We start from the raw sequence: 6,213 nt of genomic DNA, 5'->3' as shown, positions 1-6,213 counted from the left end.
CCACATGGAGGGGTGTAATAATAATATGATATAGTATATTAATATTATTATCTTAATATAACATACCAGTTATATAATAATAATCATCTAATCTAATAATAATCTAATATAATTATAAATAATCTATAATATAAAAATAAATACCCTAAATGTTATTCACTAAATACAGCATTTCCCATAGTCTAAGAGAAAACAACCGAAGAAGCTGAACAATTCACAGGGTGTTTTCTCATCAGTGTTCCATACCCAACCTTACACCTCTGTCCTCAGATGTGTGCCTCTCTTTAAAAAAATGCCTCTTGTTTCTAAACTCCCATGGGAGAAACTGCACCCACCTTTTGGGAAATCCTACCCTTATACACAGGATTTTGTTTTATTCCTGGGTCCACCCCTCTCCCCTAGCATTGCATTTCCCCAAGTCTGAGTTTTTCAGCCTATAATAATGCCCAGGGCTGGGAGTGGAATGAGGGAGAGTGGTGGGAAGGGATGGCACCAGCAGGCCAATCCAAGGTGGCCTCTGGAATTTCAAGTGCCTCAGAGTAGCCCAGGGCGGCTGTGGGGGTTCCAAATCCAGACTGCTTTTCAGGTCTCCCTGCTAGGGGGAGTGGCAGACATTTTGTCCAACAAGTATTTCCTCTGGTCCCACAATTAACTGTTGGATCACACACATACAAGCACTAACAATTCTCAAAGGCAATGTCGTCTAGAAAGCAACGATTTTCTAAGCACCTCCCTGGAGTCTTGCAGAGTAGTGTCAGTTCTTTTTCTTGATCCTACCTCTAACCTTTATTAGAAATGATACTCTCTCAGTCATGATGGGAGCATGAGAAGGTCTTGCGTGTGCCATAATGTATAGGAGCTGATTAAATTTTTAGCCCAGGGATCATCTTCCTCCCCAGTGTCCTGGTCTGGGGGAAGTGAGATGGGAAGTTGTCTACAGAGGGGACAGTTTCATTAACTTAGTTACAATATCTTTCTCCCCTGTTGGATCTGGGGTTCCTTGAAAAGTTCTAAGTTTCACAGCCAGAGTAGATAGTTAAGAAACAGGTGCTGGATTAACGAGTGACATCTGCCATGGTTATATTTAGGATTCATCACTCGTGAATATGTTAATGGACTTTATTTATACACATTACTAAACAAATGGATTTGGAGTCTTTATTTTGGGCCAAGCTCTTGGTTTTCCAGAAGTTGCTGATTAAGATAAAAATATCCGAGAAGGAAAATAAATCCTCAAGCTCCAGTAAAGTGGAATCAGTTCCCATATTGGCCAGCAGAGGGCAGAGTCCCTGTGGGAAAGTGGCAGGATAGATGTATTTTGATCCTGCAGAAAGGTTTTGGAGCATAGGCACTGGCTAGGGAAGGGAAGAGTAAGCGGCAAAGAGAGTCTGGTGGGGGACAGAGGAAGAAATAATTTCTAAAAGGTGACATAAGATTTTAAAAATTCCGTTTACTTCATCCAAATTCATCATTCATTGATTAATTTTTTCCTTTATCAAACATTGCTGAGCAGTTACTATGTGTCAGACTCTGTGCCTGGGGTGAGCAATGCAGAGATGAACACAGCAGACATGGTCTGGGGAGTGTACAGACCAGTAAGGGTTACAGGAATTAAACAATTAAGTGTGTGTGTAATTAATGATTTTGAGAAGAGCTATGGAAGAAAATAACAGGATGAGAACTGCTTTAAGTAGGCGGAGATCTCTCTGATGAAACCTGATGGTTGAAGAGTCATGTGGGAAGTTAGGAGACACGTGTTCCAGGCAGAAGGAACAGCTTGTATGAAGGCCCTGAGGTTGGAGGGGGGTTGGAATCTTCAAGGAATTAAAAGCAGGTCAGTGTGGCTGCACAGGGGTAGCGGCTGCACAGGGGTAGCGGCTGCACAGGGGTAGCGGCTGCACAGGGGTAGCGGCACGAGATGGATTTGGAGAGATGAAGGATCATGCGGGGCCTTTTAAGCCATGCTCAAGGGTTTGGATTGTCTTTTTCTTTTTTCTTTCAATTTGAAAGCAGTCACCGTTTATTAACTGACCAGATTACAGAAATAATCAAGGTAGATACCTTAGTTCATCCTTCTAATAAGCCTATTGATCTGGTGCCAGCATCTCCACCTTCTCGAAGATGGGTGGTCTTTTTCTTCATGACACCTAGTGGAGAAGACAATTTGAAGGGTCACGGGAAGTTGTTTGCTTCTCTGAGACGTTTTCCAACAGAACAGATCTCATGAATCAGATCATCCATGCAGATGATGCCACATTCACTAAGTGACTGAGCAATCCATGTGTTATCTGTCAGAGCAATTCACTTCTTGTTGATTTTGCCGTAGCCAAACTTGTAGATCAGTTCATTTTCTGACTTCAGGTTTGGGTAGCCCCAATGCAATATGTGGTTCCACAATCCTCAGCATGTTGACTGAAGCCTCGTTGAGCTTCACAGAGGTGCCACTGAAGAGCTGGAGGAGGCAAAGAAGGTGCAGCACCTTTCGGACCTTTGAGTTCACACCATCGCTACCTCTGATCCTGATGACAAGTGCCAATCTGGGTTCCTCAGGCACATAGAAGTCGCCAGCTTTTCTTGCCCTCCTAGCCATTTGAATATTGCTTCTGTACATCTGCCTCTACTCCTTGTAACAGTGCTTAGCCTTTTCATTGATAAACTTCCTCCTTGCCTTTCAAAGCATCTTTTGGATAACTTCTCAGGAGCTTGATCTTCAGCTCTGTGAAATCTCTTTGCTTTTTCTTAATGGTTTCTGGTACAGCGGGAACCTTCTTTTTCTTCTCTTCTGCACCCTCCATGATTCCAGCCAGAAAAGAGCAGGTTTGGATATTCTTGTACAAGCAACGGGAAGCCCTGAAAGGGTCTTAAGCAGAGGCATGGATCATCTTATTCATATTTTGAAAGATCACTCTGGGAGTTCCCTGGTGGTCCAGTGGTTAGGACTCTGCACTTTCACTGCTGAGGGCCCGGGTTCGATCCCTGGTCAGGGAACTAAGATCCCACTAGCCGCACGGTGGGCCAAAAAAAAAAAAAAAAAAAAAATCACTCTGGCTGCAGTGTGGAGAATGAACCGGAGGGCTATTGAGGGAAGCAGGGGTGTTAGGAGGCTGTTACAGTAGTTCAGGGAAAAGACGATGATAGCTTGGACTAGGGTGGTGACAAAACATGGCAAGAACTGAGTGAATTAGAAACATATTTGAGGACAGAATTGGCAAGACTCGGTAATCGGAGGTTGAGAAAAGGTGTCAAATGTTTTCTGACTACTTTCTATCATGAGCAATTGGGGAAGTCTAGGGAAAGGCAGGCTTGGGTTGTGAGGATGGAGAGTGGAGAGTAGAAAATGAAAAGTTCAGTGTTGGCTCCCTGTAGCTTGAGATCCCTGTGAGATACCCAAGTGAAGATATTCTGGCCTGGAGCTCTGAAAGGAGGGCTGAATGAGAGATTAAAACTTGTGGATCAGCCCTATATAAAAATGGCATCTGGGGGCTTCCCTGGTGGCGCAGTGGTTGAGAGTCCATCTGCCGATGCAGGGGACACAGGTTCATGCCCCGGTCCCGGAGGATCCCACATTCCGCGGAGCGGCTGGGCCCGTGAGCCATGGCCGCTGGGCCTGCGCGTCCGGAGCCTGTGCTCCGCAGCGGGAGAGGCCACAACAGTGAGAGGCCCGCGTACCGCAAAAAAAAAAAAATTTATCTAAAACCATGAATGTGGATGAAGTTACAGAGTCAGGGAGAACACAGAGGGATGAGATGTCCCAGGACTGAATCCTGAGAAACTGTAACCAAGGCAGGGATCACAAACATAGTCTGGATTTTGTGGATTAATGGGAAGAAAGTCCTTTCAGAAATGTATCCAGTGAGGGGCCACCTCATCCTTCTTTCCTTGTAAGGAACTCTTATGTATTAGTTTCCTGCTACCACTGTAACAAATTATCTCAAACTCAGTGGCTTAAAACAATACAGATTTATTCTCTTCAGCTTCTGGAGGTCAGAAGTCCAAAATTGGTCTCACTAAAATTAAGGCATTGGCAAGCCTGCATTCCTTCTGAAGGCTTAGGGGAAAATCTGTTCCCTGGCTTTTTTCTGGCTTCTAGAGGCTGCCCACATTCCTTGGTATGTGACCTGCTTCCATCTTCAAAGCCAGCAAATGACAGGTGGAGTTTTTCTCTTGCTGCGTCCCTCTGACTCTGAGTCTCCTCTCTCCCTCTTTTATTTCTAAAGATGCCTTGCGATTCCATTGGGCTCACTGGGATAACCAAGGATACCGTCCTCATCTCAGGACCTGCTGATCAGCCGCTTTAATTCCATCTGCAGCATTAAATCCCCCTTGCCATGAAATGTATTGTAACAAATTCACAGGTTCAGTAGATTAGGACATGGGCATCTTTGGGAGTCATTATTCTGCCAACCAAACCTTACAAGTCTTGCTTATTCCTCTTTGGAAAAGTGTAAAAGGGTACACACTACTCCTCAAGTCCTAGAAGAAAGTCTCCCGTGATAGTCCAAAAGGGTGCGCTTGACAAAAGTGGTGAGACTTGCTTGTGTGTCTGTGTGTATTTGTGCACCCATACCTATATTTCAGCAATTCACCCAGATGGATAAGAAAGAAAAACAACTAGTGAAGTCATTGATTAGGGACTTGTTTATATTTATTCCCTTGTCAACTAGAATAGGGATCCTTGGGCTGTTATCATAACAAATGTCTCTGTCTTAGTGCATATGGGCTGCTATAACATAATACCATAGACTGGGTAGCTTGTAAACAACAGAAATGTATTTCTCACAATTATGGAGGTCGGGAAATCCAAGATCAAGGTGCTGGCAGATTCATAGTGTCTGACGAGGACTCGCTTCCTGGTTCATAAACGGCCATCTCGCTCTCAACTTCCAGGAAGGGGTGAGGTATCTCTCTGAGGTCTGTGTTATAACGGCACTAGTCCATTCACGAGGGCTTCACCTTCGTAATCACCCCCAAGGGCCCCAACTCCAAATATCATCACATTGTGAGTTAGTATTTTCAACAGATGAATTTTGCAGGATACAAACCTTCAGTTTATAGCAGTCTCTTAGTCAAACATAATGTCACTTAATACTTGTTAGAATGGTAAACAAACAAACAAACAAAAACACCCACAAGTGCCTCCCCACCCCCCTGCCCTGACGATACCGGCACTGTGTATTCAGTAACCTGTAACAATCATTTGTGGCTGGTACCAGTGTCACAGCAGCTCTAATCTACACAGAAGGAAACTGAAGTTTTTGGAGGTTACGTAGATGTGCCAAAGTCACCCAGATAATACAAGATTAAGGTGGAGACAGAATTCAGTGCTCTCTGACCCTGGGCCCATGTCCTTATTTATTCATCTTACTTCTCTCAGAGCTGTTTTCTATTTAGAGGTAAAATGTCCGAGTTGGACTATGATATATACATATGGAGAATCATATTGCATGTACATATAGATATTATATATACTAATACATATGAAAAAAGCCAAATACCTACTAACCCATTGAAGTTTTTGATCAATATAGATATAAAAAAGCAAATAAGGCAGATTGAATGAAATCAGCATTTTTATTACTTGGCTGATATAAATTTTACTTGGACCAATAGGTGTTTGTTTATTTACCCAATAATGTTCCCCTTCCCCCTGTTTTTTATTATGGTAAAATATACCCAATAATGTTTTGTATTAAAAAAGATGAGAGTTTGGTGTCTAAATTTTTTTGAGTGAGTTAATGCACTTTCTTGAAGTGAATGCTTATTCATTTCAATTCTCTTTTAAAGAAATATTTGAGGCTACAAACTTATACCTAAGAACCACTTTAACTGTTCCCCATACGTTCTGATATGTAATACCTTGATGGTTGTTCAGGTCTAGATATTTCGTAATTTCCGTTATCATTTCCTTTTTAACTCATGAATTGTTTGGAGGTGCTTTTAATCAAAATGTGGCATTCCTCCTTTTCTATATTGCTATTGTTGTCTAACTTAGTGATAATGTGGTTAAAATGTAATCTCTATGACATCAAATTTTTAAAAAATTTTGTGCTGTCTTTGTGACTGGTATGGGATCAATTTGGATAAGTGTTGTATGTGTGCTTGAATAGAATGTGTATCTTTGATTTGGAGAGTACACTTTCATGTAGCTGTAATTAGCATGTTGAATCCACGACGCATGGCCTGCCACAAAAATACAATTTAAAATTTTTTCAG

General features: G+C 42.4%; 1 non-coding gene and 1 pseudogene across 1 annotated transcript; one reads left to right on the top strand and one right to left on the bottom strand.

The window, feature by feature from the left end:
- Positions 1–2,062: 2,062 nt before the first annotated feature.
- LOC103084366 (60S ribosomal protein L7 pseudogene) lies at positions 2,063–2,798 on the bottom strand (annotated as a pseudogene).
- Positions 2,799–2,915: 117 nt separating this feature from the next.
- Positions 2,916–2,988, top strand: TRNAE-UUC (transfer RNA glutamic acid (anticodon UUC)). Its single transcript has one exon. It is a non-coding gene; the product is annotated as a tRNA-Glu (tRNA).
- Positions 2,989–6,213: the final 3,225 nt, after the last annotated feature.

The sequence above is a fragment of the Lipotes vexillifer genome, unplaced genomic scaffold (assembly GCF_000442215.2).
Source record: "Lipotes vexillifer unplaced genomic scaffold, Lipotes_vexillifer_v1.1 scaffold170, whole genome shotgun sequence".
In the NCBI taxonomy this organism is placed as follows: Eukaryota; Metazoa; Chordata; class Mammalia; order Artiodactyla; family Lipotidae; genus Lipotes; species Lipotes vexillifer.
The sequence above is the reverse complement of the archived record's forward strand: the minus strand, read 5'-3'. Positions and strand labels throughout refer to the sequence as shown.